The sequence below is a fragment of the Carcharhinus amblyrhynchos genome, unplaced genomic scaffold (assembly GCF_965287045.1).
Source record: "Carcharhinus amblyrhynchos unplaced genomic scaffold, sCarAmb.v2.hapA scaffold_55, whole genome shotgun sequence".
Taxonomy (NCBI): Eukaryota; Metazoa; Chordata; class Chondrichthyes; order Carcharhiniformes; family Carcharhinidae; genus Carcharhinus; species Carcharhinus amblyrhynchos.
Window position 1 is genome coordinate 269,392 of NW_027649796.1, and position 9,800 is coordinate 279,191.

Below are 9,800 nucleotides of genomic sequence, written 5' to 3' on the forward strand. Positions count from 1 at the left end.
ATTTTTGTCATTTCTAATAATCATGTTTCTCAATGTCTTAACGGTCAGGCATATATTCACGGTGAGTCAAGTCCATAAGATGTTACGGGGGCATAGCAAGAGAAATAATCAAAGTGACCCTGAGATGGAGAGCAGAAGAAAGTCTGTAATATTACTCTTCAGCATATCCAGTAGCTTCCTTGCTCTGTGGCTTTTATATACTATTAATTGTTTATTTGACATTGATTCATTCTTCAGTGATGAAGATTCGTTACATATCTTCATCCAATCTGGCTACCTGTTGTTGAATTTAAGTTGCTGCACAAACACATTTATATATGTGGTGACACAATCCAAGTTCAGAGAGCAGCTTAAAAAGGCTATAAAATATCCAATTACCTCAATTATTGTAGCGTTTTATCAGCCTAATAACTGACTGCAGGTCTGAGGTTGTTACAATTGTTCCCACTCCAAACTAATGATAATTAGCTGCGGAGAACATCCAGTGAAGAACACTGGGAATCTATCAAACTTCCACATTGGAACTTAAATCAAGCAAATCCCTTGACTAGGAAACATAGCTGTCTTTTTCATTCAATACACCTTTCTACATTGGGGTGGATTAGAAATACTACTTGGTCTTTTGTAGCTGAAATTCCCTTCAACGTGTGGATTAATCTATTGTAAAATCAGTTCATCTGCCTTAATGAATGAAATGCCATTGCTAATCTGTACCGAAGTTGGACTGATTTATTACCTTAAAGAATAGTTCACCATCTATAATTGACAGCTCTCCAATACAGTGCACACTCGCAGACACAACACCCAAAAATGTTATCAAAACAGCACCAACTACCAGCAACACAGTTGTGCACGAGATGAGTTCAAGTTGTTAATTAAATACGGGAGTCCAGCTGTAAACCAGACCTTTGAATCCTCTTAACATCTGGTGCCACAACCTGGCCACAGATGTAAACAGGCCTTTGAAATGTTCTACCCTGAGTTAGATGGTTTGGAAAGCAGCTCCGCCTTATTGCATTAAATGGAACAATGTACTAATTGCGGTCTGGGTCAAAGTGGATCAGGACCATAGCCCACATATTGAGAGAACTTGTACATTGAACTTACTGTAACTACTCTAGAGTCAGGGAAATTTAAACAAGTTGATGGAAAGTCGATTCAATCTGAGTGCACATTCACTACCGACCCAAACATGAATCAATCCAGCTTCAGAAGTCTCAGAGTCAGACTGGATTGAATACAGGATCTGGCTCTATCATTGTCTCAATTTCCTCTTTTGTCGAGTGACTTGTGGTGTATCCATTATTTTGACACGAATGTGCTATGTACTGAAATCATGTTTCTGTAACTGCAGTTTCGACGTGGTATAAAAACATAAGAAATAGGAGCAGGAGTAGGCCATCTAGCCCTTCGAGCCTGCCCCGCCATTCAATAAGATCATGGCTGATCTGTCGTGGCTCAGTTCCACTTTCCTGCTTTCTCCCCATAACCCTTAATTCCCTTGTCTATCAGAAACCTATCTACCCGTGACTTAAATATATTTAGCGAGGTAGCCTCCACCACTTCAACGGACAGAGAATTCCAGAGATTCACGACCCTTTGAGTGAAGAAGTTCCTCCTCAACTCTGATCTAAACTGCCCCCCCCCCGCCTTATTTTGAGGCTGTGCCCTCTAGTCATGCTATCCTTTCTAATCGGGAAGAATCTCTTTACCTCTACCCTTTCCATCCCTTTCATTATCTTATACGTCTCTATAAGGTCCCCCCTCATCCTTCTAAACTCCAACGAGTACAGACCCAATCTATTTAGTCTCTCTTCATAGTCCAATCCTCTCATCTCCGGTATCAGCCTAGTAAACCTCCTCTGCACTCCCTCCAAGGCCAAAATATCCTTGCGCAAGTGTGGCAACCAAAACTGCACACAGTACTCCAGCTGCAGCCTCACCAGTGCCAGCAAGACCTCCCTGCTTTTATATTCTGTCCCCCTCGCTATAAAGGCCAGCATACCATTTGCCTTCTTGATCACCTGCTGCACCCGCAGACTGGGTTTTTGCGACTCATGCACAAGGAACCCCAGGTCCCTCTGCACCGTAGCATGCTGCAGCTTTTCGCCCTTTAAATAGTAACCCCTCCTACTATTTTTTCTGCCAAAGTGGATAACCTCACACTTGCTAACATTATACTCCATCTGCCAGGTCCTCGCCCAATTGCTCAGCCTATCTAGATCCCTCTGCAGACTTTCCACACCCTCCGCACAATTTGCTTTTCCACTCATCTTCGTGTCATCAGCAAATTTTGTCACCCTACACTCATCCCCCTCCTCCAGATCATCTATATAAATGGTAAATAGCTGAGGCCCCAGCACCAATCCCTGCGGCACTCCACGAGTCACCGACTGCCAATCAGAATAGCACCCATTGACCCCCACTCTCTGCCTCCTATTAGACAACCAATCCTCTATCCACGCTAACACCTTACCCCCAACTCCATGCACCTTTACTTCTGAAGCAACCTTTTGTGAGGCACCTTATCAAACACCTTTTGAAAATCTAGAAACACTACATCCACCGGTTCCCCTCTGTCCACCGCACTAGTCACATCCTCATAGAAATCCAATAAATTCGTCAAACACGACTTCCCCTTAATGAATCTGTGCTGCGTCTGCTCGATCAAACCATTCTTTTCTAGGTGCCTCACTATTTCTTCTTTGCTAACGGATTCGAGCATTTTTCCAACAACAGACGTTAAACTAACCGGCCTATAACTCCCTGCCTTTTGCCTGCTACCTTTTTTAAACAGCGGTGTAACATTAGCCATTTTCCAATCTTCCGGCAGTTCCCCGGAATCCAGCGAAGTTTGGTAAATAATCACTAAGGCATCTACTATCACCTCTGCCATTTCCTTCAGAACCCTGGGATGCATTCCATCCGGTCCTGGGGACTTGTCCACCATCAGTCCCGCTAGTCGATCAAGCACTACCTCTCTAGTGACAGTAATCGCATTCAGGCCCTCAACTCCTACCATCCTTCTATCTTTAATATTCGGCAAACTATTCGCGTCCTCCTCCGTGAAGACCGAGGCAAAAAACTTATTTAAAGCCTCAGCCATTTCCTCATCCCCCACCACTAAATCCCCCCTCTCATCCTCTAAGGGTCCAACATTCATTCTAGCCAGCCTCCTCTTTTTTATATATTTATAAAAACTCTTGCTGTCCTTTTTTATATTTAGTGCTAGTTTAGCTTCATCGTCTGTCCTTTCTTTATCAACTTCTTAGTCATTCTTTGTTGATTTTTAAACCTCTCCCAATCTTCTACTCACCCATTACTTTTAGCCACTCTAAACGCATCAGCTTTTAATTTAATACTCTCTTTTATTTCCTTTGCTAACCACAGCTGGTTATCCCTTCTCCTACGATCCTTCTTTACCATCAGAATATATTTCTGCTGAGCACCGAAAAAGATCTCCTTAAAGATCCTCCACTGTTCCTCAGCCGTCCTACCGACCAATCTGCGCCCCCAATCTACATTCGCCAATTCCTCTCTCATCCTATCGTACTCCCCTCTGTTCAAACAGAGGACACAGGTCCGGGACGCTGCTTTCTCATTCTCCATCTGCATCAAAAACTCAAACATACAATGACCGCTCGTCCCAAGAGGATCCCTCACAACAAGATCCCTAATTCTTCCTGCCTCGTTACACAACACCAGGTCCAAGATAGCTCGCTCCCTCGTCGGCTCCGTCACACACTGTTCAAGGAAACTATCCCGACATCATTCCAAGAACTCTTCCTCAAGCCCACCGCGTCCGACTTGGGTCAACCAATCAATATGTAGATTGGAATCCCCTGTAATTATCGCCGCTCCGTTTCTGCACGCATCATTTATTTGCTTGTTTATAGCCAAGTTATTATTTGGGGGCCTATAGACCACAGCCACCAGCGTCTTCCTCCCCTTACTGTTGCTTATCTCCACCCACAACGATTCCACGTTCTGCTCTTTGGAGCATTAAGAAATATACTGAAGAGAATATACCGATATGAAGAAATATACTGAAGAGAATTTGAACACAAGGTTATAGGATGTAATTGAGGAGCTGAGCTGTTGTCAAACCCAAGGAGACAGTGAAATTGGCGTGAAAGTGGCAAAAACCATCATCTGCCTGTGAAATTATATCGCCCTGTGAATGGAAAACACCCGAAAATGTTGAACAAGCAGCTCAATGCCCTCAATTTCCCAGTGGCAGGGAGACAGAATTTTTGAATAACGATAATAAGTCAAACAAGAAGGAAAAAAACTCAACTGTAACGGAGCTGCCTCCCGCTGTCTGGGATTTTCCCCAATGGCAGCGAATCCACATCAGTCTGCTCGGCTCCACCCACACTGCCTGTCAATCACTCTGCTGGAGCAGCTTCCTATTGGCTGTCCTCATTTGACAGACAGCAGAATGCACCAATGCAGAGTGAGGCTGCAGTGAGGTCCCGCCCACTCAACGAAACCGGCTCGCGGTCAGGTGGCGCGGCCGTTAAACGGTTTCTGCGCGCGGCTCTGGAGAGGGAGGGGGCGTTGGTCTAAGGTCGACGGCCCGCTCACAGCACGTGACCGGGAGCTGACCAATCGGCGAGCAGGGAAGCAGCGGCCGCCACCCCGAGTGGCGCCTGCGCAGAGTTCACTCCAGGAGGGTGCGTGTTTGTCAGTGCGGGGATTTGTGAATAATGGTAAGGAATTAACGGCCGAGAAAAAGGTTCAACTTCAACATTCAGCTTCAGGATTAAAATGATGATTTACTGTGTAAATACAGCGTGTCTCTGTATAATATTAACAGAGCCGGGGGGATGGTCAGTTACACTGTGAGGCGGCACGGTGGGGGCTCAGTGGTTGGTGCTGCGCTCTCACAGCGTCAGGGAGGCCCCGGCTTCAATTGGCGGCCTTGGGCTCAATGCACACTAACAGCAAGTGCTACTTTGACATTCTGAGGATCTGCAAATCCTTCTATGCCGGACTGTATGACCTGAAGCCGACAGACAGCACCGCCTCCCAGTCTTTCCTGTTGCCTATCACGCAGGTCTTAGACGACAGCGAGCGGGACAGCCTGGACAGACCGGTATCTCTGGACGAGCTGACCAAGGCCGTCGAGTCCTTGCAGAAGGGTAAAACTCCCGGAAGCGACGGCTTACTGGCTGAGTTTTACTCGGCGTTGTGGGACTTGACGGGCCCGGACCTCCTGGAAATATACGAGAGTATGCTTCTGGAAGGCAGGATGTCAGAATCCATGAGGAAAGGCATCATTACCCTCATCTACAAGCAGAAGGGGGAGAGGGAAGAAATTCGGAATTGGCGACCCATTTCATTATTGAACGTGGATTATAAAATTCTGGCCAAAGTCATCGCCAACCGGGTCCAGTCTGCTCTGGGGTCAGTAATCCATCCTGATCAAACCTGTGCTGTACCCGGCAGGAAGATCTCTGACAGCCTCGCGCTACTCAGGGATACGATCGCCTACGTGCAGGACAGGCAGGTGGATACCTGCCTCATCAGCCTCGACCAGGAGAAGGCATTTGACAGAATATCGCACAGCTACATGATGGATGTGCTCTCCAAAATGGGTTTTGGGGGGGGGAATCCGCAATTGGATCCGGCTGCTCTACACAGACATCAGTAGCGCAGTCTCAGTCAATGGGTGGGAAACAGATAGCTTCCAAATCAGGTCTGGAGTCAGACAGGGCTGCCCTCTCTCCTCCGTCCTTTTTGTGTGTTGCATTGAACCCTTTGCCGAGGCCCTCAGAAGCGACCCGGGCATCAAAGGGGTGACAATCCCAGGCAGCGGAGGCACGCAGGTCAAAGCCTCCCTGTACATGGATGATGTGGCTGTCTTCTGCTTGGACCCCTCGTCTGTTCGCAGGCTCCTCCAGGTCTGCGAGCAATTCGAGCTGGCCTCGGGAGCCAAAGTCAACCAGGGAAAGAGCGAGGCCATGTTCTTTGGGAACTGGGCCGACAAATCCTTTGTCCCCTTCACCGTCAGGGCAGAGTACCTGAAGGTGCTGGGGATATGGTTCGGAGTGGCAGGGGCATGCACCAAAAACTGGGAGGAGCGCATCGCCAAAGCCAGGCAGAAACTCGGCATGTGGGAGCAACGCTCGCTCTCCATAACAGGGAAAAACCTGGTGATCCGGTGCGAGGTGCTGTCTGTGTTGTTGTACGTGGCGCAGGTGTGGCCTATCCCCAAATCCTGCGCTGCAGCAGTGACGCGGGCCATCTTCAAGTTTATCTGGAGATCAAAGATGGATCGCGTCCGGAGGAAGGCGATGCACAAATCTCCAGAGAACGGAGGGAAAGACGTTCCCAACGCCGCCCTCATCCTGATGGCCACCTTTGTGAGCGGCTGCATCAAGCTGTGCGTAGATCCTCGGTACACCAACAGCAAGTGCCACTATTTTTTGAGGTTCTACCTGTCCCGAGTGTTGCGGAGGATGGGTCTGGCCACACTGCCACGGAACGCTCCGAGTAGTTGGACCATACCGCAGCACCTGTCCTTCGTCGAGAAATTTTTCCGCAAACACACCCTTGACCACACGGCGATCAAGCAGTGGTCAGCGCGTAAGGTCCTTGGGGCCCTGAGAGAAAAGGAGATGGCGGATCCTGTCGGATGGTTCCCTGAGCGGACTGTCAGTGTCATCTGGCAGAACGCCTCATCACCAGAACTAACAAACAAGCACCAAGATCTGGCTTGGCTGGTGGTGAGAAGGGCACTCCCCGTCAGATCCTTTATGCACGCTCGAGGTCTCAACAGCACTGCACGCTGCCCTCGAAGCGGCTGCGGGGCTGATGAGACGGTCGCAGACCTCGTTATGGAATGTGCCTTTGCAAAGAAGGTCTGGAGTGAGATGCAGTGGTGTTTGTCGAGGTTCGTCCCGAACAGCTCGGTGACGCAGGACTCTGTGCTCTACGGGCTGCTTCCGGGGACACACACCGAGACAAATATCAACTGCTGCTGGAAGGTCATCAACTCGGTGAAGGACGCACTTTGGTCCGCCCGAATCTTGCTGACCTTCCAGCTGAAAGAACTGTCCTCGACCGAGTGTTGCACACTGGCACATTCCAAGGTCCAGGACTACGTGCTGAGGGATGGGCTGAAGCTCGGGGCAGCCGCCACAAAGGCACAGTGGGGAAAGGCCACACTGTAAGGCCTTTTAACGGAGGCAGACCGAGGGCCCGGGAACTGCAGAATACCCTCGACCTGTGGAGCTGTGTGCCAATCTGAGCACTAACGGCACACAGTAATTTATTGAGGCATGTAGAAAGTTTTAGGTATTGAAATGAAATGGGTATAATTTGTACAAAAGTGTAAAGGTGTTTTGATTCTGTTTTGTTTGCAATTCAAAGCCCTGTAAATTTGCAACAGTTCATTTGAAATTTTTTTTTCTGAATAAAGTATACTTTTGGAAAAAAAAAATCTGTTCCTATCAGTTTAATATCTGATAGGTCCTCTATCTGGGGGCCAAATATTAACCTGATATTTCCCAGGGCGGTGGGAAAAGGGGCTTGCTCCTCCCATGCCACTCATCGACCTGGTCTTGCACTCCCTCCAGGAACGGTGCACTAACTAAGAAGAGCATCAGAAACAGAACATGTGGCAGCACGTGCCCACTGGCTCAGCAGGTGTCAACGACAGAGTCAGGGCACACACACACTGCCCTGCACTGCAACTGCAGCACTCAGACAGACTGGTTTTCTGCGCCCAGCAAGAAGCACGTGAAAGCCAGTGGCTGAGGAAGGCGGGGGGGGGGGGGGGGGGGGTGCGGGGTGCCAGGTGGAAGTTTACAGGCTATTGCTTCTCGGCCTTTTGGCTAAGATCAAGTGTAGTTTTAAGTATTGAAATGTAATGATTGTAATTTGTATAAATGTGTAAAAATGTTTTGATTCTGCATTGTTTGCTACTCAAAGCCATGTAGATTTGCAATAGTTTATTTGAGATTTTTATGAATAAAGTATATTTTTAGAGAAAAAAATAGTGAAGATAGCCTTGAGAAAAGCTGAGGAGCTGAAAAGCAGTGCAAACCTAGGCTTGGGCTGCAGAATAAGGGAGCGCCCGATCTTTTCAAAGATTTCACCTGTGTGGGTAAATATTACGTGGGTCGAGCAAGGGTTCAAAAAAGAAGTTCAAATATTGAGATAAGGGTGTTAGTATGTCTTTAATAGTAAGAGAAAATATTTGCGCTCCTTCTGAAACATTGACCGAGAGTGTGGTAATGTGTGGAATAAATGGTGAGAGGAGTAGTGTCCCCCTGTGTAAGATAAGATTAGAAAGTCCAATCAAAGCCGGTGAAGGGACAGTGGGACTGATGGAAAACTTAGTTACACAATACAGTTTATTCCTGGAAACGATATAGATGGATCACAGGTGGGAGTGGAAAAACCAGAGTAAAACCAGGGAAATGAGTTAAAAGAAATATACCCTGGAATTTGTTCAGATTCTGTCGTGACAAGATCCCAAAGCCATTAGTTAAAACGGGAAGGGAGAGCGAGAGAGAAATATGAAGGAGTTGAGGCCCAGGTAGCTGACAGTCTGTTTGATGAGATGGTAAAGGAAAAACCTAAGCAGGTAGAGGATCAGACAAAGGTGTTTAGTTCTTTATGATTAGTGGAGGTGCAGCAGAAAGATGAGGCCGTAAATGATTTATATCATGAAGCCCATAGGGAAAAGGAATTAGAGTGCATTCCAGAATGCTGTTACCTTAAGGATAAAATACAAAGGGGGAAATGGACAACTTGGAAGGTTACTGCAGATGAGAACCAGGAGGAAGTTCACAAGATTGTGTTGACTGTAGAATATGGACAGGAAATATTGTGGGTAGCATACAAATTACCTGAAGGAGATCATCTAGGAAGACTCAGGCTAAGGTACAGAAGCACTGTTATTGGCCTGGATTACATAAAGATGTGGTTCTGATTCATGTCAGATGGTAGCAAAGCCCCAGGTAGTGACACAAGCGATGCCCTTGATGCCAGATCCCTCGGTTGATAATTGATTGTGTAGGTCCCTCCCTAAAACCAAAAGTGGTAGCCAGTATTTGCTAACAATAAGGGCTGTGTTCACAAGGTTTTCAGAGGCAATTTCTTTCCAGAATATTAAGGCACAAAGGACTGTGGAGGAGTTGCTTGCTTTATTTATCCGTTATGGATTACCAGATTTAGTTAGACCATGGGTCCAATTTTATTGCCAAATTATTTAAGGAGGTCATGGATAGGTTCGGCATCAGACACTCTACCACATGTGTGTACCATCCTGAATCCCAGTTTGAAATGTAGCATCAGATCTTAAAGACCATGTTGAGGATTTATTGCCCTGATGACCAAAATGATTGGGATAAAGGTATCCTCTTTATTCTATTTGCTATTGGAGATGCTGCAAAATGCATCGACTCAGTTTACTCCATTTGAGTTGATATTCAGACATGAAGTAAGAGATACTTTGCAATTAATGAAGGAAAAGCTGGCAGGTCTGACGTCAGCGACACAGTTGGATTATACATCTGCAGTAAGAGAAATATTAAACAGAGTGGGTGAATCAGCTACACAACATTTGAAGGTGGCCCAGCACCTAATGAAAAAAACAAGTGATAACAAGTATAAAACTTGGGCGTTTGCCCGTGTGGATGAAGTATTTGTGTTATTGCCAGTGGTAGGACATCCCTTCAAAGCAAGTTATAATAGTCCCTATCAGATTGGGAAGAAGTTAAATCAGGTGGAGACAAAATCCAAGCAATAATTATACAAAGAAAGAAGTTCAATTTTTGCTTCTTAAT

At 46.7% G+C, this 9,800-nt stretch overlaps 1 non-coding gene across 1 annotated transcript; it reads left to right on the top strand.

Annotated features, from left to right (window-relative positions):
- The first annotated feature begins 7,406 nt into the window (after positions 1-7,406).
- On the top strand, positions 7,407-7,599 carry LOC145337659 (U2 spliceosomal RNA). Its single transcript, XR_013885383.1, has one exon. It is a non-coding gene; the product is annotated as a U2 spliceosomal RNA (small nuclear RNA).
- Positions 7,600-9,800: the final 2,201 nt, after the last annotated feature.